The sequence below is a fragment of the Coenobita brevimanus genome, chromosome 65, assembly GCF_032717465.1.
Source record: "Coenobita brevimanus isolate Jiangsu-jjx chromosome 65, ASM3271746v2, whole genome shotgun sequence".
NCBI classification, from domain to species: Eukaryota; Metazoa; Arthropoda; class Malacostraca; order Decapoda; family Coenobitidae; genus Coenobita; species Coenobita brevimanus.
In genome coordinates, this window is record NC_137018.1 from 16,336,226 (window position 1) to 16,362,196 (window position 25,971).

Consider the following 25,971-nt stretch of genomic DNA (forward strand, 5'->3'; position numbering starts at 1 on the left):
TTTACAAGAGATGTAATATGATCTTTCCAAGATAAGTCCCGAGTAAATGAAACCCCAAGCACGTTCAAGGATGATGCAGGATTAAGCTGAATATTATTAAACATTAGTGGGTATACCTGTGGAAGATTTTGACGGGTTGATAGGTGTAAGAACTTAGTCTTAGATGCATTAAAAACAACAAGATTATTTTTACCCCAGTCAGAGATACGAACCAAGTCAGACATTAGGTGTGCCATAGCCTCATCCCTTGTTCGTTGAAGTAACTGCTGAGATGGGCGTTGCGGGAACCGAATGGAAAGGTGAAGCGTGGAGTCATCAGTGTATGAGTGGATAGGGTTAGATGTACAGCTTAGCAGGTCACTGATGAATAAAAGGAAAAGAGTTGGTGATAGAACAGAGCCCTGAGGCACACCACTGTTGATAGATCTAGGAGAAGAACGATGGCCATCTACAACAGCGGCTATAGAACGACCAGAAAGGATGCTAGCAATGAAGGCACAGATAGAAGGATAGAAACCGTAAGAGGGCAGTTTGGAAATTGAATATTTATGCCAGACTCGATCGAAAGCCTTTGAGATGTCAAGAGCAATGGCAAAGCTTTTGCCAAAGTCCCGAAAGGAGGATGACCAGGAGTCTGAAAGGTAGATGAAAAGATCGCCAGTGGAGCGTCCCTGACGGAACCTGTACTGACGATCAGAAAGCAGATTGTGATAGGAAGGATGCCTTAAATTTTTCTATTGAGAATTGACTCAAAAACTTTTGAAACACAGGACGTTAACCCCTACACCGCGGGCTTGTTTACCAATGACTTGCATGTCCCGCGGGGTTATTTGGGCTGCAACAGACTCTCAAAAAATATTTGCCAAAAATCAGTTATTAGTCCTAGAATAATAAAATTACATATGCTTATGGCACATACCTTCAGCTTTCTCCTGGAATGATTGTTGAGCCTTCGTCCGTTACCGTAGGACTTGTGGAGACCTCTGAAGTAGGGTAACGAAGTCTCCACTTTACACTTCCCGACAACCCGTAATATGATTACCACAGCCAGATACAAACACTATAAACACTATTCTAATATTTACAAGTAGTTTGGGACCCATACTCAAAAAAAAAAAACACTGTGAAAGCAATGGAAATTACGAGCGCGTCTGATAGTCGCACTTGCGCTAGTTCGCTCTAGGCACTCTGTCATTTATTATTCATAAAACCCCTCACACTTTATATTTCTATAACTATATCACACTTATATATATCTGGAGTCTTTCTCCATAAGTTTCCTTCAGTCGTATTAGTTTATTGTCACTGAAGTCATTCAATTTTTCATTCAGTAAAATACGTAGAGAGCCACGGATTCACTTTCACTGTTATAACATAAATTATTTGTACTCATATTCTTATATTACTAATTACTTACATTACTATTTACATTTTTATTCTATTTTCAATATTTACCCTGCTATTTTACTTACACTATGTTATTCACTGTCACTTTCAGTAAGATAAAACTATAATACACTGTTCAATCATATGAACTGAACATCCATTGCTTTCACCTGCTATTTACACATTATATACACATTATTTCCAAATAATTCTGCTTCCACACTTGCACTGTTAGAACTGCTTCTGGCTGTGGTAATCGAAGAAGCAGGTACACAGAGGGGAACCTGGCACTCAGCGCACTGCCAAGAGGTGCGTTTATGCTCAGGTGTGCAGCGTGTGGTATGCGCACATACCTGACACCTATGAATCGCAGCCTTCCTTTTCCCTGTGGCAGGCATTAGCTCAAGTCTGTGCCGATCCATATACGCCCTCTGCTCAAGTCGGTCGGGAAGTGTTACTGGATGGCGCCTTGGAGTTGCTGCTTGCACCCTACCATATCTTTCCAGCAGCTGCTGGACACAAGTCCTGGCGAACAACCTCAGGGAGAAGGACTTGGGTGGCTTGACCTTCATCTTGTACAGGATGAAGGCGTTCAGCATCGTCATATCTATGAGATGCAGAAAAACTTTCCTGTACCACCTAGTATTCTTCCTGAGGCAGTCGATCTCACCAATCATCATGTCGGACTTGTCCACCAGCCGCATGTTGATATTTTAGTCCAACACAGCATCAGGTTTCATCACAGGTTCGCCTGTCCTACGGTCGACCTTCCCACTGTCTCTCATCTCCCCCTTATGTTCGGTGGTGAGCATGTGCACGACCCTCTTGTCATGCCACCGTATTGCCAGCATCTTCTTACACTTGCGTAGGTGCACGTCTCCTCGCTGCGAGGTTCCCGCCTCTAGGAATTTGGGGAAGTTGGCATGATTACTTTTCACAGTGCCGCAGGAGCCAATGCCATGCTCAGAAAGGTATTTGGCAAGTTTCGGTGCTGTATAGTAGTTGTCTGTATACAGCACATGATTCCCACCAAAATACTTTTCTAGGAGCACTTTCACTACACAGCCTGAGAAGCCAAGGGGGTGTGTTTTATCGAGATCGACAGTGCTGGCTGAATATATGACGAAGTCAAGGATGTACCCCGTCTTACAGTCGCACAGTACAAAGAACTTAATTCCAAAGCGATGGCGTTTGCTTGGAATGTACTGAACAAACCGAAGACGTCCTCTGAACAAAACCAAGGATTCATCAATGACAATCTTCTGAAAGGGGTGGAAGAATGACATGAACTTATCCTTCATTCTGCTCAGAATCTCCCGGATCTTCCAGAGTGGGTCGGTTTGGGAAGGTACATCGTTGTCGGCAAAGTGCAGGTTTCCCATGATGTTCCAGAAGAGATCTCTGGCCATGTACTTATTGAAGGTGGGTGAGGGTAGTAAGGGGTCCATGGACCAGTATTCTTCCAACTCATGCTTCTCGGAGTGTGGCATGAGAAGCATGATGGCAAAGAACACATACAGCTCCTGCACTCCCAGCATGGACACTGTTGCATCTTGGCTGCACCTGTACCACTTGCAACACGTTGTGATTCATACCTGTTGGTCTCATCACATATGTGCTGCATGACTTCGTCATCTAGGAAGGCCAAAAGGTAGTCGACACACTCAGCATTTTCGTCCATAGTGAAGGCAGGCTGAACTCCTGAGGAGCTCTCATCAAAAACAAGATTTTCGGGGACAAAATCTGACCCTTCCGTCCACGCGAAGGCGTCCAGGATTCCCTGTCGTGGCAGTGTAGGGCAGGTGGTGGTGGTGGTGGTGGAGGTTGGCTGTGAGAGAGGTTTATCTCTGTCAAGGTCACTCTCACTGACCCTAGGTTGCCGTACAGCACTAGCAGCCCTTACCCTACTCCTTGATTTACCTCTACCTCTACGGCCTGCCTTCACTGTTGATGCTGGTGGTGACTCCGACGACAAAGACTCTGGAGATAACTCAGCCGACGATGATGAAGAGATGAGTAAAGCAGGGCTTGGGGAATGGGGAGGTGAATGCACTCGTGACTCATGGCGGGCTGGGTCACGTGGGGGCATTGTTCTGGGGCTAACACGCCGCCTTTTCACTCCCTTCCCAAATTCTTGTCCTTCCTGCACTAAAGGCTCCTTTCCCTTGGAGCTAGACACTGATTCACTTACTGTAGCACTCGTTGTTGCTGTTTCTGGCATGATAACCTCACCCGGCTCATCACACGATTCACCCGAATCGTCATAGTCACTGTCCATCATTATCATGGACAATTCTGCCAGTTCACGTGCCACTGCAGAGTCACTAAGGCCTTTCCTGCTTGCCTCACCACTTTTCTTAGGAGTAGAGGTCATGGGGCCCTTTGCAATGGGCGCAGAAGCGGCAGGAATGGCGGGGCGCGAGTGCGACATGGTTTCTCTACAGCGGAGGACAAGGAACTAAATGCCACGGCTTATCTGAGAAGGGAAGGGTTGACAATGACACTTTAGGCTGACTGCTGCTAACTTACAGGCTAATTTTTTATAAGTAGAAAATCTCGGCAATAATAAAGAAATAGGTAGTTCCAGGTGAATGTAAATGTCAGTTAGGATTCTCCCTTCCTTTCTGATATATATTTTTATTACAGACATTGATTACAAGGCATAAATCAAAGGGGAAATTACCGTGGTAATGTAGCAAATGAATGCACGTGAGGTTTTGTCAGGTGATAATTAGCTAATTTCTGGTGTATAACACTATCACTTACCTGTTTTTTTTTTTTTTGTATATATTATTTGGTATAAGTATAGGGCATAGGGCTTATTTCAATGGATGAAATCTGTGGAAAAATCAGGGGGAAATTTCCGTAGCGCAGCGCGGCGTGGGAGGTGAGAGGAGAGGGTAATGGAGGGCAGGTACGGAGGGGAGTCACGAAGGGGGTAAAATCGCTAAAATGTCAACAATGGATGGGAGTACAGATGAGATTTGGAGTGCTGACTAGTGTTGGACATTGGCAGTACTGATAGATGATACAAGCCACCACTTGAGAGCCCGGGATAATTCAAAATAACACAGAATCACAAAAGTGACGCCCCGCGGTATGATCCATTGTGGCCGAGCATCACGAAAGTGACGCCCCGCGGTTAAGGAGTTAAAGCAATTGGACGATAGTTGGAGGGTTGGGAGTGGTTACCCTTCTTTGGGACTGGCTGAATGAGAGCAAAGTTCCAGCAAGAAGGAAAGGTACAAGTAGACAGACAAAGGCGAAAGAGTTTGCCTATGCAGGGTGTAAGCACAGAAGTTCAGTTCTTAAGAAAAACAGGAGGGACTCCATCAAGCCCATATGCCTTGTTAGTACTGAGGCCAGTGATGGCAGAAAATACATCAGCTGAAGAAATTTTAATGTCAGTCATGAGAAAGTCAGAGGGGGGAAGTGATAGAGGAACAGCACCGGAATCGTCTAGGGTGGAATTGGAGGAGAAAGTCTGTGTGAAGAGATCTGCTTTATCAGTAGAAGAAATAGCTACAGAACCATCAGAGTAGAAAAGAGGAGGGAAGGACGATGAGGTAAAGTTGTTAGAAAGGTTTTTGGCAAGGTGCTAGAAGGAGTGGGAAGAATTCGAGTTGGAGAGTTGAGAGCATTTATTACGGATGAAATTATTTTTAGCAGAGCGAAGAACAGACTTAGCACGATTCCGGGCAGAAACGTAAAGATTATGTGATTCAGGGGTGGGTTGGCTCCGATACCTTTTGTAGGCCCTCTCCTTGTTGCGGACAGCATTAGAACAAGCGTGATTCAACCAAGGCTTTCTTGCGTTAGTCAAAGGTAAACACATGTAGTCTAAGAAACAAATTTGATTATTTAGAATCTGTTATTTACCTAGGAAATTACGACACATCGGCATTACAAAATCCCAGATTAACACATCTGACCATGACTTTTTGGCAGAATACTACTTAACAGGGTACAATATTTTCAGCTGATAGCAACCACACCGAGCTGGAGGCAGTTTTTTACATTACATGAAAACTAATCTCCACCTTTGTGCTATCCAAACCCAGTATTATCAACGTAGATGCCAGTTACGTTGAACTGAGTAGTAAATTGTGTAAAATAAATATAGGTCTCATCTGTCGTCCTACAGCACAATCAACTGACACAGATGAAAAACTTTTTGATCAATATGAAGAAAATTTTTGTCAAGAGGATAGTATAATTTTTGGTGACTATTCTACCAGTAATAAAGTGGGATAAACCACTAACCGCACACCCCGGGCAAGAGCTTTACATAAATCTTCAAGAAAATGCTCTTTACCAACACAAAGAATACCCAATGAGAAGAAACAATATCCTAGACATCATCTTAACTCGCCCCGTCCCGACCACTTTTCGACCACTGGCACCCCCCAATCCCGACCATTTTTCGACCCTTTTTTTTTTTTTGCTTAAACTTTCGCTTTTGGTCAGAAACAATGGTCAGTGGCAAAGAAATTGGTCCCCGGGGTCCCTAATTACCTTAACCAGGTATGCCTTGGTCCCACCTGGCCCCGTGTTCTCCGTAGGCGGTCTGAGCCTCTAACGTTTTCTATGGTATTATAAGTCTGGGAAACCAATGAAAGTAAGTAGAAATGTATTTATTACAAACATAATAACATGTGATAAAAGAGTATATTGGATTTTATACAAAAATAGAGCAGAAATAAGCATTGTACCATCGTGCGAATCGAGCAAAATCGGCCAACTTGGTCGCGATGAATCACTAACATTCTAAAATCATGATACATATTTTTTTTACTTACATTATACTTCTACAATAACATTATACCATTTTACATTTTATTGAACTGTTTTTACATATTCACAGGCCTTTTGATAACATTTAGCGTAATGTTAGTGCTTATTTACGTAGTGAGTGAACTCGCTGTGACTGTTGTTTCAACTCGTATTGTGTTTTTTCTACTTACATAATACTTTTCTAATATTATTATACACTTTTCAACTTTATAGAACTGTTTTGAGATTATTTCAGGCCTTACGTAAATATATAGCGTAATAATAGCGCATAATAACACACACGGTGAAGTCGCTATGACAACTATTTCAACTTACAACCTATTTTTGTACTTATATAATAATTCTCCACTAACATTGCACATGTTTACACTTGATATAATTGATATCACATAATTTCTGAACTTACGATGGAACTGAGCGTCATATTTGCTCGTACTTACACAGGGAGTGTTATCGCGATATCATTTGTTTCATCTTACACTAGTATTCAACTTGTAAAATACCTTACTACTAACATTACAACAAATTCCACTGTATATAATTCCTATCACATACTTACTGACCAGAATGTGGGTGTACTCGTGACATCAATTATTACAACTTACACTATTGTTCAACTTATACATTTTATTCATGCTAACATTACACCCGTTTCCACTTTATTTCCTTGCTATCACATATTTACTGACCAGATTTACACAGTGGGTGTAGTTTTGATATCAATTCTTTCCACTTACACTAATTCTCAACTTATACATTACTTTTCTGAAAAATAACACCCGTTTCAACTTTATATTTGACTTAGCACCTACTGACTGGCCTTACCATTATAATGAGCGTCATTTCGCCTTCCCACACAGTTTCAGTAGTGTAGGAAATTATGATACTCCTTGAAACAAGGCTGAAGGCACAACGCAACATTGCACTCGACACACTCGTATCTTGTGTCTTTTCTCTGAGTGGATGGTCTGACTGTCGAGTGCTTACATACATGGCAGCGACGCTGGGGTTTACAACGGTTTGGGTCGGAAGGGATTGCGCTGGGATAGTGGCGTCCTGCAAGACGTAGGGGAGTCTGAGCAGCCATGGGGGTGCGGGTGCGGTGTGTGGGTCTGTCCTGGGCATGCTTGGCGATTGTTTTACATGCCAGCTCCCTCACAAACCCCTCAAAGGTCTCGGATACTCCGGTGGTCATTGCGTGCAGGTAGTGGGCGTTCAGGACCGTGATGTCGAGCAAGTGGAAAAAGAGTTTCTTGTACCACTTCATCGTGGTCCTGGCACAGTCAACACTTGAAATCATCGAGTCTGACTGATCAACTTGCCTCATGTTCAGATTATAGGCAAGTACAAACTCTGGTTTCCATACGTTGCGCCTCCTCTCGCTACGGTGATCCACGGAGTCTGTGCGGTGCATCAGGGGGCTGTGAACAGTTGATAGGAGGCAAACTTCCCTGTTGTGGTTCCACAGGGTTGCAAGGATGTTATTGGCCTGGAAGAAAACCACCTCGTTCTTGTCAAGGTTCCTCCCTATCTTGACCATATGACGACGGTTTCTCTTGACTGTACCACAGACTCCGGTGTCGTGTTGGTGGAGGAACCTAGCGAGAAGAGGGCTAGTGTACCAGTTGTCCAGGTACAACACATGACCACGATGAAGGTACTCTTCTATCATTGTCTTCACCACGGCCCCAGAGAGTCCTATACTCCGATCTTCTATTATATCTGTCTGTGCGCCCGTGTACAAGACTATGTCTTGCACATAACCAGTCTTACAGTCACACATAACAAAGATCTTGAACCCGAAACGGTGTCTCTTGCTAGGTATGTACTGTCTAAAGGAAATATTGCCTCTCCACAACACAAGACTCTCGTCTATGACAAGGTCTCTATAGGGATAAAATGAGGAGCGGAACATTTGCCGTAAATGATCAAATACCTGCCTAATTCTCCTCATTTTTTCGGTGTTATTTGCATTGGCTGGATCTTCTGCATCAAAAAAGTGGAGGCGGCTGAGAATATACTGAAATCGGTTATGACTCATCACCTTTCCAAAGAAAGGTGTGAGGATGATTGGGTCAGTTGTCCAGTAGGCAGGAATTTGGTTTTTCCTTACCACACCCATCAAGATAACCAGGGCCAAAAATAGGAACATCTCTGAAATTGTCACGGGATAGTCATACTGTTGGGAATGCCTGCTCGTGGTTCCCAAACGTTCACTTTCACGGCGCTGTGACTGTGAAAAAATATTAGTTTGTTCAACTATGCGCCCCACAAACGCCTCACCAAAGAACAAGTTGAAAAAATCCACCCGTGACGAACCTGCATTCACACCTGGAGCCGTGCAACCTGACCGCCACTCCTCAGTGAAAGGGTGAATGATGGGAGTAAAATTACTCCCATCTTCCCAGTTCCACGTGACACCACCGTCTCCAGCCACGTCACCATCGTCCCCTTCGTCAGGGTGGGGAGGTGAGGGTGGTGGGGGAAGTTGGGGAGGTGGAGAGCGGCGCCTCTCATCACTCGCACTTCTCTTCCCTCTCCCTTTTCCTTTACCCTTGCCCTTCCCTTTCTTTCCTTTCCCCACATCCTGGGGCTGTGGGGAGGAAGTTTGGGAATATTCAGGGGCGAAAGAAGTGCTGGGGAGTGACTCCACCTCCTCTCCCCTAGGCCTACGAGCACCACGTGCTCGTGCTGCCTCCCTCACACCACTTGCCCCTTCACCCCGCACTACCCCCACACTACTCTCACTTTCACCCCGCGCTGCCACCACAACACTTTCCCTTTCTCCCAGCAATACCACCACACCACTTGCCACTTCCCCAGACAAAGTACTTTCACCATACCTTATGTGTCGTCTCACCCCACCTTCTGATCCTCGTGGTGATATTTTCTCTTTTCCCAACCACACGGCAATATCACGTCCTAAGCCTCCGTCATCCTCATCGTCCTCATCCTCGTCCTCATCAGATTCGGGATGGAGAGATAGCTGTGCACGTGGTTGGGGAGCAGGCTGGCCTTCCCTTGCCTTACGGTATGTCACATACCGCGTTTTTCGGGGCGAAGGGACCTCCTCATCACTGCTACTTATTTCTTCCTCTGGCTGGACGTAATCGCGATCTACCACATCATCGTCAAGTGGAGAATCACTGTCTCCAGTGAAGGCTTCCAGGACGGATGCGATTTCCTTGTCTGAGAGACCTTTCCGTGCCATGTCTGACCTGGGTCACTGCTAGCAGGTGAGTGACCGAGACAAGGGCGAGCACAGGTCACGCGGGGTCTAGGACGCTGCCCGCCTGGCGGCAGGTAGGGGAGGCTTGGGTACGTGGGCGAATCGAAAATCTCGCGCTAATTTTGAAAATTGTGGAAATTATGAACCTTGCAACTGCAGGACGTTGAAGTACGTCGACGGGATTAGCTGTGACATAACGTGAGGACGTGGAAGTACGTCAACGGGACGCCGCGGGTTAACGACAAATGATTACCAAGTTAACAACATTGAAACTGAACCTGAGTTTTGTTCCACCGGTCACTGAATTATACTGTATAAGAATACTGAAAAAGTGAAAGGCACAGAGAACAATGAAAAAGTCCCAGACTATTGTAGAGTGGGTTTCACCAGATTCAGAGCGCTACATACATCTACGAACTGGAATCAAATGACTGAAACCGATGACATAAAGCAAACATGGGAAATTTTCACCAAAAAATGTAATGAAGCAGTCAAGTCATGTGTACCACTATGTAACAGGCGTCCAGCTGGTAAAAGTAAACCAAAGCGGTGGTCCAGTAAAATTAAAAGTAGCTTAGCAGCCAAAAAAAAATTGCTTACCATAAATAGAAAACTACACAAAATACTGATGATAAATTAGAGTACGTTAATGTACGCCATATGTCAAAAAGACTTATCAAACGATGCAAGAGACACTGGAGATCCACAATGCTAATACGTACAAGTCGAATCATAGAGAATTTTACGGTTACTTTAGAAAGAAAAAGCTTATGACTACATCAATAGGCCATCTAGAAAAAAACAATGGCAAACACACAGAAAATGAGGTTCAAATGGTGAACGTATTTAGCGATAACTTTGCATCTGTTTTTACAATAGAAAACACCACCAGAAGTCTACTGTCACCCATAAACCAAGAATGTAGCACCGTCCTCAGTAACTATACCATCCACAAGAACGATATCCTTTCAGCCATAAATAGTACAAACGTAAACAAAAACCCAGGCCTTGATAGAATATCACTGAGAATTCTCAAAGGAGCAAAACATTACTTATTGCTGCCACTCTTTGTCTTATTCAATAAATCGTTAAGTACTGGGAATGTCTCAGGCAAATGAAAACTAGCAAATATAACACCAGTTTCCAAAAAGGAAAAAAAAAGTAGTTCCCAGCATCAGTAATGTGCAGAATACAACCAATAGAGATAGAATAGTTAATTTTCTAGAAGAAAATAATATATATAATCAACGATACCAGCATGGATTCAGACATCGAAGTTCATGTTTCACAAACTTATTGGACCTCTTCGATGCTGTTTACAAATCTTATGACAACTCAAGAGCAGTAGAAATAATTTACCTTGACTTTCAGAAAGCATTTGACACTGTCCCTTACAAACATCTCGTAAGTAAAACAGAAGCCCATGGAATAAAAGGAAACATGCAGAAATGGTTACAAAACTGGCTTTCAGACCGTAAACAACGAGTTGTGATAAACGGAAAGGAATCTAAATGGCGTAATGCGATTAGTGGCATTCCCCAGTGCCCAGTACTTCGAACGATACTTTTTATTATCTACATAAACGATATAGATGAGGGTCTAATTTGCAATATATCCAAATTTGCAGATGATACAAAAATAACAAATAAAGTACTTCAGCATTATGGTGGCAGCAGTTGCAAGATGACCTTAATTCTTTGGGAAACTGGGGCAGAAAAATGGCAAATTAAATTCAACACAGAAAATGCAAAGTACTTCATACTGGAAACAACAACGTCTATGCAAACTGCAAAATGAGCAATATCCAGTTATCAAGTACAGACAATGAAAAGGATCTTGGTGTGATAATATCAAATGACTTAAAACCCAGTAAGCAGTACACCAAGGTGGTTAAAACTGAAAACAAGTTGGTGGGTTTTATTGGAAGAACTTTCGAGTTTAAATTGGAAAAAATCATACATGCCTTGTACAACTCACTAGTGCGCCCCCATCTCGAGTATTGTGTGCAGTTCTGGTCTCTGTACTACGGAAAGGACACAGAAAAATTAGAGAAAATATAGCGAAGAATCACGATAATGATACCACGACTGAGAAACAAACCATATGAGGAATGCCTTGAAGGACTTAAATTATTTATCCAAACAAAATGCAGATTAAGAGGTGACCTTATTGAAGTTTTCAAAATCATGAAGAGATATGACAAACATGAATTATTATTTTAAAATAGACCGTCAACCACCAAGAGTAATGGCTGCAAATTATGGGAAAGCGTTTCCAGTCCCATGAAGCAAAATATTTCTTCTTCAACAGAGTTGTAAATATCTGGAACAGATTACCTTCAAATATCGTGAGCAGTATCTCAATTAAAACATTTAAAAACAAAACAGACAAGTACTTGCACGAGAATCCTCAGCTGACTCTGTTTTTGTCCGAATAACTTGCTCCTACCACCTGCTCGTAAGTTCATTCCCCTCCTGTCTACAAGACACCCCATAAACTTAACATGCCTATATATAGCATCATGTCACGTCACTATATAATTATCAGTTTATCAAATGCACATAATGTAGTACAAGCACAGACTAGGATCTGCACAGATAGCCCTGAGTTAATGGTCACTGCTCATACTTTCGACTTGTGATGAGCTGTGGATCACTGAGGGTCCTTATTAGTTAAGTGACCATCATCGGGATTTTTTTAAATGTACAAGGGGTCACTGCTTCAGGAGGTAACTTGTGTACTTGTCCCGTATTGGAAAGTTCCTTGTCTCAGTGGAGTGAATGGAGCTGGGGCCTGATTGACTGCTGCCTACATTAAAAACTGCTAGGCAAGGCTGCTGCACAACCCCTTAACATCCACGCTGTGCATATTTCACACAGTGTCTACAAACGCCCCGTTAACTCAGCGTACCTGTACATTTTGTCATGCCTTAGCAATTTATTTATTTGGTTATTCATTTTAGTTTATTATTTTCTCTTTCAGGTTATTCAGACTGGTAGTTTCTAAAGTATTACAGAATGTAACTTTCCCCTTTCAGTCCTTCCTATGAAATTTCCATGTCAGGTATTCCATGCTGCATGGTGGTCCTTCTCACTTTTTCCTGTCAGTTTTAACTGGAGGGTTTTGGAGGCGAGGGAGCCCTCTTGCTTTACTATTCTCATCCTTCAGCATGTAGAATTAGATCTCGTAGTCATAGTCTACTCTGTGGCAAGCAGTCTCGAAAGGACCATAACGGCCGTTGCTGCCTGCCATCCTTGGTATTCCTTTGTATTTTCCTCCTCCTCCTCTTCTCCATGTCTTCCTCTTTCTTCTTCGTCTTCGTCTCTTCTTTCTCCTTCTTCTCCTTCTCCTTCTTCACCTCCTCCTTGTTCTTCTCTTCCCTTCCTTCTGCCTCCTCCCTCTTCGTCTTCCTCTTCTCCTTGTCCTCATCCTCGTCCTCTTCCACCTCCTCTTCCTTCTCCTCTTCCATCTCCTCTTTTCCCTCCTTTTTCTCCTCCTCTTTCTCTTCCTCCTCCTTCTTCTCCTCCTCCTCCTCCTGCTCCTCTTCATCTTCCTGTTCCTTCTTCTCTTTCTCTTCCTCGTCCTCCCCTTATTCTTCATCTCTTCTTCTCCTTATCTCCTTTTCTATACTTCTTCTCATCTCCTTTTCTTTTCCCCTCATCTCCTTTTCTCTTCTTCTTATCTCCCTTTCTCTTCTTTTCATCCCAGTACCTTTTCTTCTTCTCATCTCTGTTTCTTTTCTTCTTCTCAACTCCTTTTCTTTCCTCCTCCTCCTCCTCCTCCTCTTCTTCTTCTTCTTTTCTTCTTCTTCTTCTTCCTCTTCTTCTTCCTTTCTTCTTCTTCCTCTTCCTTTTTTTCTTCTTTTTCTTCTTCTTCTACTTCTTTCTCTTAGACAACTCTAGACTAGTAACGGCCCGAAAATGGTCAAAGGTATTTGGGAGTATTTTTTTTTATCTACACTCCTGATCCGACTTAGATAAAACTGTATTGACGGATAAAGGGTAAAGAATATGTGAAATCTTTCAATTTTGTGAACAATCGGTCAAAACAGAAGGTAACAAAACCTTATCAGGCATTCGGTCCTTTACCTCAAAAATTTTGTTTCAGTCTGAATTATCTGGTAAAACGATATAGGGTTAGACATAGAATAAACTGTTAATTTTTTAGAGTAAGGTAAACTTTAAGAATTTTAATCCCATTTTAACTAAGCTTTGTGGTGGGGTTCATGGTCATTCAAGGATGAAGTACTTCAAGTTTGAGAACCATTGGTCAAAGGCCAAGGTCACAGAGCTAGGTCAAATGATCGGTCACAGACCTATTGAAAGGCGTGGCTATTGCGCTCCCTTAATGCCTCTTCTTATTTCTTCCAGATGATATTATTCACCTCGAGAGACTTTTGTAGCAGGAGCGGGTTAGTCAGAGCCTTCAATAGCGCGTTTACTACTATGACTCTTTCAACATGAAAAACTTACAAGTATCTTCGAAGTTTTCCTACACAGAGGCTTTATAAAACGGTAATACAAGTATAAAAACATTTGATAAAATGTAAGGATTTCACAGGAGACAAAGTGTTGCATGGGAAGGAAATAAAAAGCTTTCTTTCTTTCCCTTTAATCATGCATTAACACTATGTACCTGTTTCCAACAGTCACAAGAAACTCATCAAATATCGCATTCACAATAACTGAAGTTGTCCGTCGGACCTAAACCCCTTAACCGCGGGGATGTTGGGAGTGCGCCGTGCCCCTCCTGTGAAGATAATCGTGCTCCGACTGACTTTTTAAAGATATTTGCCAAAAATCAGTTATTAGTTCTAGAATATTATAATTAAATATGCATATGGCACATACCTTCAGCTTTCTCCTGGGATGTTTGTTGAGCCTTCATCGACTACCGTAGGACTTGTGGATACTCCTGAAGTTGGGTAACGAAGTCTCCATATTACACTTCCCGATACCCCATAATATGGTTACCACTGCCTGATATTATCACTACAAACACTATTCCATGAATTTTAAGAAGTTTAGAATCCATATTCCAAAAAAAAAAAAAAACACTGTGAAAGCAATGTAAATCATGAGCACATACGAGCTTTCCACCCGCGCTTATTCCCCATTAGTATTCTGAGGCAGAGCTGTCATTTATTATTCATAAACACTCTCACACTTTATATTTCTAGTACTTTATTACACTTATTTATATATACAATATTTATCCATAAGTTTCCTTCAGTACTAGTTGTTTATTTTCACTCTAGGCATTTGCTTTCTTGTTCAGTAAACTAGTGTAGAGAGCGAAGTTTTCACTTTTACTGTCATTATTCCAAGTAGTCACTGTCCATCATAGTCACTGATAAATTAGCCAGTTCACATTCCAGAGCAGAGTCACTTAGTCCTTTACCACTTCCCAAATGAGGTTTCGTAGGGGTAGAGGTCAGAGGGCCCTTTGCAATGAGCTCAGAGGCGGCGGAAGTGGACGGGCACAAATCAGACATGGTTTTACCTCAAAAGATGACAGTAAACTGAATGATGTGGCATATGTGGGCAGGGAAGGGTTGACAATGTCAACGTGGTGACAGCTGCTAATTTATATGCTATGAAATGATCGGCAGGAAAACTAGACAATACATAATAAATAAGGTAGTTCCAGGTGAGTGTAAATATCACTTAGGCTTCTCCCTTCCTTTCTTATATATATTTTTATTACTAGAATAGGTCATACGGCATATTTCAAGGGGAAATTAACAGGGATAATTAGTGAACGAGTGCTCATGGGGTGTTGCCAGGTGATAATTAGCCCATTCCAGATGTATGGCAGTATCAATTACCTTTTCTCTTTCTTTTATATATTATTTTGTATAAGAATAGGGCATAGGGCACATTTCAATGGATAAAATAAGTGGAAAAATCTGTCCAGGATTTGTGTAAAGCTGCACGGCTGGGCAGGTGGGAGGAGAGGGTAATGGAGGGGAGGTAAGAGGGGAGTCAAGGACAGGGGAAAAAAAATGGCTAAATTGTCAACAATGGATGGGAGTACAGGCGACATTAGCAGTGCTGACTATAGCTGGACACTTGTTGTACTGATAGATGATACAAGCCACCACATGAAATCCCGGGCGAATTCAAAAGAACACGGAATCACAAAAGTGACGCCTCGCGGTATGATCCCTTGTGCCAGAGCGTCACACAAGTGACGCCCTGTGGTTATGGGGTTAAAACTGATGGAGAGGTAGGACACTCAGGTCTAGTCCACGACGGGACTTTCAGCCAACTATTCCTTCTCTCGTTACCTCCTAAAAGGCATTATGGGTAATGATTATACACCATACTTTACACAAGTCACCCTAAAACTATAAATTTTCATGACAGATACATCACATTTTTACATGACAGAAAAAAAATTATCATTATATCTTTATATTCACATACTATCCTTACAGGAGTACATCAAGTTATAATAAATACAAACTGAAATATGCGATACAAGAAAAAAAAAAAAGTGGTTTAAAACACCTTTTGAACCATCGATCATTGCCCGAAACCACCTTGTGAAGTGAAACATACTTAACACAGTATCGAAACAATGAGCATTGAATTATCTCAATAAACTACATGTGAAGACAATCTGCAACCAACAAAACATCTGACAGAAATACAAATAAATAAATGAATAAATAAATAAGAAATAAATAAGAAAATTTGCAATATAGGATCAACTCCCCTCCATGGCATTATGTGACAAAGATGTAGGGATATTGGTATGCCAAAAACCTCTGGGACATGATCATTGAGGTATAAGACATGAATTCCATCCCTACATTTATTTAAAATCCTGTACGTGGCATTATGGTGTAGCATACGTGAACATATAAACGTTATGATGATAAAACTATTAACCTGCCCTCTAGTACACAAAAGTAGGCCATAAAAATAATGTTGGGATGGAACTACTTGTCTCTTTGGTCTCGATTTTGTTCCGAAGATTTTTGGCGCGCCGCCATTCCCACATCTCCATACGTTTTACCCAATGTGTGTGTGTGTGTGTGTGTGTGTGTGTGTGTGTGTGTGTGTGTGTGTTTATATGCTTGTGAAAAAGTAATTGACTATGTTTACCTATGTTATGATGTAAAAAAAACGATTCTAGATGGTGCACTTTGATGCCTCTGAATTTGGGATAGAGTACTGTTTGTCTCGAATCTTAAAGTAAGAAATTTGGATGTGGGCCCACTTGACTTTGTAAACATTTTGTGAACTTTCTTTTAAATACGATGGCGGTGCTTGTGTTAAAACGTGTGTGTTTCAGTAGTAGTAATAAAATATCTCGATATATGACGTAAGGTATTATATCACAATTATCACAATAATCCTGAACCTGTTGTTCAGTAAAATGAATGTAATAAACAGAATACAGGAAACGCGCACAAAAACCAAACTAAGGAAACCACTTCTCATGTTAATAATATTAGGCTGTCTTACAATACATATTTCTTCAATAGTAAACGGGCCCTTTGTTACACAATTTTTTACCATATGAATAAACTTTGGATCCCATCCCTCCAACCACGAAATTCAACAGCATATATCATTTTTGCTACATTAAAATGAAAACATAGTTGGGAATGAAAGTGCAAAAGAAGGTCTGTGTAGTGTTGTGTGCAAACGATGGAGGAAGAATATAAGAGAGCAGGGATCAATTCATTCAAGGATTTTGTGGGTCAGATTGAAAGTGGGAATACAAACGTGGGCGACTGTGTGTATATGCACCAACGGAAGACCTTGCGACCAGAGTGAAAGAAGAGTTCTGGGCATGCATGGAAAAGTTTGAGAGAAATCAGAAAGTGCTTTTGACTGGAGATATCAATTTAAAAGTGGGGAATATGAAGGAGGTTGGAGTAATTGGTGAGTGGGGTGTGCCTGCAGAAGTGGATGAGAATGATTTTGCTCTAGTGAACATTTGTGAGGGGAGGGGGTTGGTGATAGCCAGTACCCTATAAAGGCACAAAATGATCCACAGGTATGCATGGCGAGTGATGAGAAGGGTGGGTGGTGAACTGAATGAATGGAAGGCAATGTTTGATTATGTGCGTATGTGGATGGGAAGATAAGAACGTATGCACTGCATGCAACAGCATACAGAGGTTGGAGGAGTGGACTTTCTGACCACCAACTGGAGGTGGTGAAAGTCAAGGTACAAATGTGATGGATAAATTGGAGAGAAAGGCAGGAAGAAGTAGTCCATACAAAGCGGGTAAAAAGGTTACAAGAGGATGAAAAAGGCAGAAACAAAGAAAGAAGTGGAGGAACTGTTGGGTAATTATGATTTGGAGCAGTTGGAAGAAGTAGAAAGTGTGTGAAAGATATTCAAATAAGAAATCTGTGCAGCATGAGAGATGATATGTAGGGTGAAGAGAAGGCGAAAGGGGGTGCAAGGAACGGCAAGGTGAAATGAAGAGGTGAGACAAGGTGTGTTACAAAAGAAGAATGCCCATAGTGAGTGGATAGGAAGTAGAGGCATGGAGGAAGTTGAGAGACGGAAGAAAGAGTTATATGGAGAGAGGAAGAGAGAGGTGAAAACATTAGTAAGTGAGAAGCAGATGGTTGATGAGGAATTTGGAAAGAATTTGAGCGTCAAGCGGAGGGAACGTGAGGAAATGTTCTTGAAGGAGGAAATGAGAATACGACAGGGTGATCAAGAATTTAATAGGGGAGTGAAGGAAAGGTAGATTAATAATGGAGATGAGAGAAAAAGTGAGCAGATGGAGAGAACACTTTAAGTTGTTAAACAAAGAGAATGAAAGTAATGCAAGTACAAGTACCTGGGGAATGACTGGGAAAAGGAGGGAGGTAAGAAGGGAGGAAGAGATCAGTAGGATGAAAGTAGTGGAAGCAATGAAGAAAGTCAAAATAAGGAAGCCTCAGGAATTGATGAAGTGTGTGGTGAAATGCTGAACACCTTGGAAAGATAGATGTAGAATGGATGTGGATGATGTGAAGATTGGTCTGGGAGGAAGGTAGAGCTCTGGAGGATAGGAAGTCAGGTATAATTATTCCCCTGTACAAAGGAAATGGGGAAAATGAAGTGTGTGGTAATCACAGAGACATTTGTCTTCTTAGTGTAACAGGAAAGTATATGGTAGGATACTTGCTGATAGAGTTTGGAAAATAGTAGAGGAATTAGTTGGAGAAGAACAGGCAGGTTTCAGGAAGGGAAGAGGTTATGTCATTAAGATATTCATTCTTAGGTCTAGTGGAAAAGTTTCTAGAATAGGGAAAGAAGTTATATGCGGCCTCCAGGGACTTGGAGAAAACATATGACAGAGTGGAGAAACAAGGAGTTTTAAAAATATTAAGAATTCATGGATTAGATGGGAAGCTGTTGAATGCCGTGAAGATTGAAGCGGGGATTAGTCATGTCTCCATGACTGTTGTCTGTAAATGTATGGGGTTATAAGAGAGATAAAGGTAGGGCAGTGTACGTTGGAGTGGTCCTAATGAGAGTGGGATAAGTTTGGAAAATTCCTGTTCTGTTGTTTGCAGATGATATTTTATTGTTAAGTGAAGACAATGGAGAACTGGAAGGCTTGGTAATGAATCTGAGAGAGTGTGTAAGAAACGGAATCTATAGGTGAATATAGGGAAGAGTATACTCGTACTTATGGTCTTCGAGAGAAAGGAACTCATTGAATGTACAGTGATGTTGGATGATAAGGAAATTGAAAATGAGAGTGCATCTAAGTACTTGGGTAGTGTGATGAGTAAGGATGCAAAGCTGGAGGACGAAGTGCTTGAAAGGGTATATTAGGGAAGAAAGGTTGCTGATTCTTTTAAAACTGTGAAAAGAAATAGGGATGTAAGCACGATGGCAAACACTCGCTCCATATTAGTATTGTGATACCAACTCTAACGTATGGAAGTGAAGCTTGGACCTTGCTGGAAGGACACAAGTCAAGAGTGAGAGCAGTGGAAATGAATTATTTAAGAGATGAATGTGGGGTGACATGGAGAAACAGGCTGATAAATGAGGAGGTGAAGGAGCGTTGTGGTGTGAATGTTGACGTGATAGAAAGCGTTAGGAGAAATAAGCTGAGGTGGTTTAGCCATGTGGAGAGGATGGAGAGAGAGAGAGACTAACGAGGAGAGTGTATGTGAGTGCGGTGGAGGGGGGAGAGGGAGGGAGAGGCCAAGCATGAGACGGAAAGATGGAATGGAGAGGTACTGTATATGGGATAGGGGAGTGTGAGCTGGGGGAAAGGCAGCAAAATGGTGGGGAACAGAGCAACACTGAAGCGATTTGTTTGTGCCCACCCCTTACGGGAGAAAAGCGTCTGGGAATAAATAGATATATAGACAGAAAATGACAGTATAAGATAATTTTCAGTATGTGAGTGAAATGAAACTGTAAACACAGTCCACATGATGTCAAAGTGTTTCATTTCGATCGTCGAACGGTCGAGAAGGGTGATAAAATAAGAGGCAGAATCTGCAAGCACGATCGGTTTGTCTTGTACACTGAGTAAGAGACCCTCTGAATGTACTAGGTTCCATGTATATTTTGTTCAAACATTAAATTTCAAGAATCTTCGGCCACGCGTATCCAAGAACAGGAAACATAGTTAAGCTCCTTTGAATCTGCCTGATGTAAGAGATGTAATGGAGTCAAAGAGGTATGGAATTAATGAATGTATTACGGGAAGAAATGTATATGATGGTGATTTATGTATCAAAAGTAAACCCCACTAGAATCATCAACTTGGTATGTGTGACGTGTAAGGTCAGACGTGCGCACTCCCGGAATGTTTAGAGAGGGAAGAGGACTAATGGTGAATAGAGGAGATGAATATAATTCTGTATTAAACCAAGGTGTATGGTTATGAAAATGGCTCATGGGTTCCATAGACACGTGTGATGACAAGGGTATGAATGAGAAATTTCGTTATGTAAAAGCACTTATGCTTAAAAATTGCACAGATATTACAAATCCACCATGGGTATAACGTTTAAGGAGGGCAGGTTCTGTGTTCACATCTGTAATGGGAAAGGATATTAAAAATTACTCACACACACACACACACACACACACACACACACATATATATATATATATATATATATATATATATATATATATATATATATATATATTTTGCCAGACGCTTCAATCCCGTTTGGGGTGGCCACAAACAAATCGCCTCCAAGTCGCCCTGTCCCCCGCCATTTCACTGCCCTGCTCCCAACTCACACCCCCCTCTCTCATATACCTCTCCACCCCATCCCTCCATCTCATCCTCGTCCTTCCCCTCCCTCTTCCCCCCTCCAACTCACTCACATACACTCTCTTCGTCAGTCTTTCACCCTCCATCCTCTCCACATGGCCAAACCACCTCTGTGGTACAGTGGTAAAGTGTGCGTTTTCGTACACTGAAGAACGAGGGTTCGCGCCCCGCCAGGGTAATAAACTTTGGGAGCGTCCTTCTGGCCACGTACTGCTTGGCGGACATAAGGGGTGCTGTGGTTGAACCAGTGTCACATACTATAAGGTATGCTTACACCCAGTCGGCTTGCACGGGCCGATTACACTTGGTTCACAGATTACACACACATCCAAAGCCACTCCAACACAACAATTTCACTAACGAGCACTTCTTACCCTACATACAATCTTTACCAGTCAGCCTAAGCCACTTGGTAGAGATACATTGGCTGTGTCGTCCCGACTTCAGTCGGGATAGGCCGGTCCTGCAGTGAACACTTAAACGGCTGATGAGAATATATATATATATATATATATATATATATATATATATATATATATATATATATATACACACACACACTTTTTTGAGGGAAAAGCAGCCTAGGGATATCTATCAATCTATCTATCTATATCTAGATAGACAGATTGATAGATGGATAGATAGATTTGAGGGGGAAGGGTAAACAAACGATGTTGTATTAGAAGTACCTGTGGCAGTAGAAGAACCAGGTATTAGTAAAAGACTTAACGCAACTGCCTTGGATTCCTATGGCGAGAAGGACTGCTTGCTGTGGTGCGACTGAGGTGGTAAAATATTTCTTGCAAGGGCGATAAGATGGAATATTGGTGGCATATTGGAGCCAGGAGGAAGGGAGGCGAGAAGCACAGTCGCTGTGGTATGCAAGATATTGGATGTGAGACAGTGTAAAATGATGGAAACTTAAGATACAAAGGGTTGTCATTATCTGACCTGTGTGCATTTTCTGAAAGAATGTGTTGTGAGGTTGTAGGATTATAAAATCACAGCGAATATTAGATTAATAGTTTTCTTTATGATGTAGACTGTTAGTGGCGGATGTGTGAGTGTTCGTTTGTATCTTAAGACATGCAGGGGTCTAGCATTGTGCTGTAATAGATTTGCTTGGGGTTCAGAGCAAGATGTCGGTCTCTTTAGAGCATCTGTAATGTGTTCGTGGCTGGTAAGGACGTGCCTGATTTGCCACTCGGCAAAATGAATGATATTAATATTTAGTACAAGGACTTCATCTTGTGTTTGGCTATGTAGTTTAGGACTCTGTTATCCCAGTCTCTCTTAATGCATTTTTTGCACTTTCTATCATTTCAGTAAATTTGTTTTGTAAGAGCGTAATATGGTAATGAAACCATAAATTATGTTAGTAAATGTTTTATGAGTGGTTTTTAGATGTGCAGTTCCATCTTTGTGTTAAAATAATAACAACAACATCATCATCAACAACAACAATAATGATAATAATAATCTATCTATCTATTGCCAGACGCTTTAATCCCGTAAGGGGTGGCTACAAACAAATCGCCTCCATGTCGCCCTGTCTCCCGCCATTACATTGCCCTGCTCCCAGCTCACACCCTCCTCGCTCATACACCTCTCCACTCCATCCCTCCATCTCATCCTTGGCCTCCCCCTCCCTCTCCCCCCTCTACCTCACTCACATACACTCTCCTCGTCAGTCTCTCACTCTCCATCGTCTCCACATGGTCAAACCACATTTGTGTTTCTCCTAACGCTTCCTATCACATTCACATCCATACCACAACCCTCCTTCACTTCCTCATTTGTCAGTCTGTCTCTCCATGTGACTCTACATGCTCCTCTCATATAATTCATATCCACTGCTCTCATTCTTGACTTCTGTCCCTCCAACAAGGTCCAAGCTTCACTTACATACGTTAGAGTTGGTATCACAATACTGTCATGTATTAGCTTTTTCACTTCCATGCTCACTTCCCTGTTTCTTAGCACTGCCTTCAAGGATCCATCAACCTCTCTTCCCTGTTGTACCCTTTCAAGCACTTCACCCTCTAAACTTCCATCCTTACTCATCACACTACCCAAGTACTTAAACACACTCACATTATCCATTTCCTCCTCATCCAACCTCACTTTACATTCACTGACTTCACCTCTCTCAAAGACTATAACTTTACTCTTCCCTACATTCACCTATAGATTCCGATTCTTACACTCTCTCCCAAATTCATCCACCAAGCCTTGCAGCTCCCCTTCGTCTTCACTTAACAACACAGTATCATCTGCAAACAACAGTGCAGGGAGTTTCCAAACACTGCCCTCTTTCGCTAGGGCCGCTCCAACATCCAGTGCACTACCTTGTATCTCTTTTATAGCGCCATCCATGGACAGATTGAACAACCATGGAGACATGACAGATCCTTGTTTCAGTCCAACCTTCAAATAGAAAAATTCACTCGGTTCACTATCAACACGCACTGCAGGCTTATTACCCTCATATATACTTTTCACGGCATTCAACAACTTCCCATCTGCTCCATAAATTCTTAATACTTTCCACAATCCTTGTCTATCCACCCTGTCATATGCTTTCTCCAAATCCATGAAGGCTGCATACTACTTGTTTCCCGTCTCTAGAAACTTTTCCACTAAAGATCTAAGAATGAATATCTGATCTACACAACCTCTTCCCTTCCTAAAACCTCCCTGTTCTTCTCCAACTCATTTCTCTGTTATTTCCCTAACTCTGTCAATAAGTATCCTGCCATATACTTCTCCCATTACACTAAGAAGACAAATGCCCCAGTGATTACCACATACTTCTTTTTCCCCTTTTCCTTTGTACCTAACTTCCAATTCTCCGGGACTCTACCTTCCTTACAGGCCAATCTGCACATCTTCCACATCCAGTCTACTACTATCTCTCCCCCATGCTTCAGCATTTCAACACACACTCCATCAATTCCTGGGGCTTTCCCCATTTTAACTTTCCTCATTGCTTCCACAACTTCCATCCTACTGATTTCTTCCATTCTTCTCACATCCCTTCTCCCAGCCATTCCCCAGCCACTTATGTTTGCATTGCTTTCATTCTCTATGTTCAACAATTCATTAAAGTGTTCTCTCGATCTGCTCACTTTTTCTCCCTTCTCCACTAGTATTCTGCCATTTTTATCTTTCACTCCCCAGCTAACTTCTTTGGCACCTTGTCTAACTCTCTTTACATCTTTCCAGAACATTTTCTTACATTCCCTCCACTTTACACTCAAATTCCTTCCAAATTTCTCACCCACTCTCTTCTTACTCTCTCTTACTAATCATTTTATCTCTCTCTTCCTTTCTACATATAACTCTCTCTTCCGTCTCTAAACTTCTTCCACGTTCCTGTCTCTCATCCACTCCTTATATGCTTCCTTCTTTTGTGCCACAGCCCCTTCTGTTCAGTCCATCATGCTGTTCCCTGCACCCCTTTCGTCTTCTCTTCACCCCACACACCACCTCACATGCTGCACAGATTTCTTCTGTGAATATCTTGCATACACCTTCCTAGTCCCCCATGTGCTCCATTCTATATTTACCCAATCGCTCCTACATTTCCCTCTTATATTCTGCTTTTGTTTTTTATCATCCTCCTGTAACCTTTCCATCCGTCTTGTAAGAACTACCTCCGCCTGTCTTTCCCTTCTTCTATTTCTCCATTTCGTTTGGACTTCGGTTCTGACCACCACCAAGTGGTGGTCCGAAAGTCTACTTCCCCAACCTCTACATACTCTTGGATCCATTACACACCTTCTCAACCTTTCATCCACACACACACATAATCAGTCATTGCCTTCCATTCATTCACTTCATCACCCACCCTACTCATCACTCACCACATATACCTATGGAACATTTTGTGCCTGAAGAGGGTATTAGCTATCACCAACTCCCTCCAAGCACAAATGTCCACTAAAGCATTGCCGTTCTCATCCATCTCTGCAGGCACACCCCACCCACCAACTACTCCATCCACCTTCACATTCCCTACTTTTCCATTCATATCTCCAATCAAAAACACTCTCGCATTCCTTTCAAACTTTTTCATGCACGCTTCCACATTTGTCCAGAACTGTTCTCTCACTCTGCCTGCACGATCTTGTGCTGGTCCATACACACACACAATCGCCCACATTTGTGGTCCAACTTTCACTCTTACCCTCACAATCCTTGAGCCAAATGATCCTTACTCTATTATATTCTCCTTCCATCTGTTACTTACAACCATACACACCCATTCTTTTGCCCTCTCATTCTCACCTACTCCCGCGCATATACCCCTTCCATACTCCCATTTTCTCACACTCTCACCTCGCCATTTAGTTTTAGTTAATCCACATACATCCACTTTCGCACCCTCAAGCACCTGGACAATCTCTCTTTCTTTCACTTTATTATTATTTTGCACCCCTTACATTCCATGTAGCTGTCCGTACCAAGTCCTTTGTTCATTCCTTAGTCGTCACCTTTTGGTCAGACCTGGTCTGAGGCTTCTTGTTCGTATTTTTAGTTAGTTGTTTTCCAGGAAGGGGCACTAATACTCCACCAACCCACTTATTGTCACATAGGGAACACGTGTTCGTTGCTTATTAGGCATTGTAAATGATTTCCTGGTTTACAGGAAATCATTTGGCTTGCCACTCAGTGTAAAGCTACCCCCAAAACAGGGTATCACTACACTAAGTGGGTGGATTATGGACACCCTCACCTATCACAAGGCACCTCCACCCACCATTATTATTATTATTATTATTATTATTATTATTATTATTATTACTATTATTATTATTATTATTATTATTATTATTATTATTATTAGGTGGTAGGTGATAGCGACCATCATCTGCTCACATGATATAGTGGTGGCTACTTCTTCCTTCACCTTTTTCATTCTTCTCTTTGCCTGCCCTCCTTTCTTCCTATTGCTCCCATCTTTCCTGTCACTTATTATTACTTTTCTTTCTTTTTTTGGTGGCTTTACATTGAGTGAAAAGCCAAATGGTTTCCTGTAAGCCAGGAAACCATTTACACCGCCTGGTGGGAACCATATAGCCAACCCATACGTATTCCCTACATGTCGGCAAGGGGGTTGGTGGAGGGTTAGGCCCCTCCATGTAAAACAACTAACTCAGAAGATAAATGGCTATCCATTACAGGATTATGGTGTCTGGCAATTGATAGATAGGTGTATTATTATTATTATTATTATTATTATTATTATTATCATCATCATCATTGTTACAATTATTATTTTTATTTA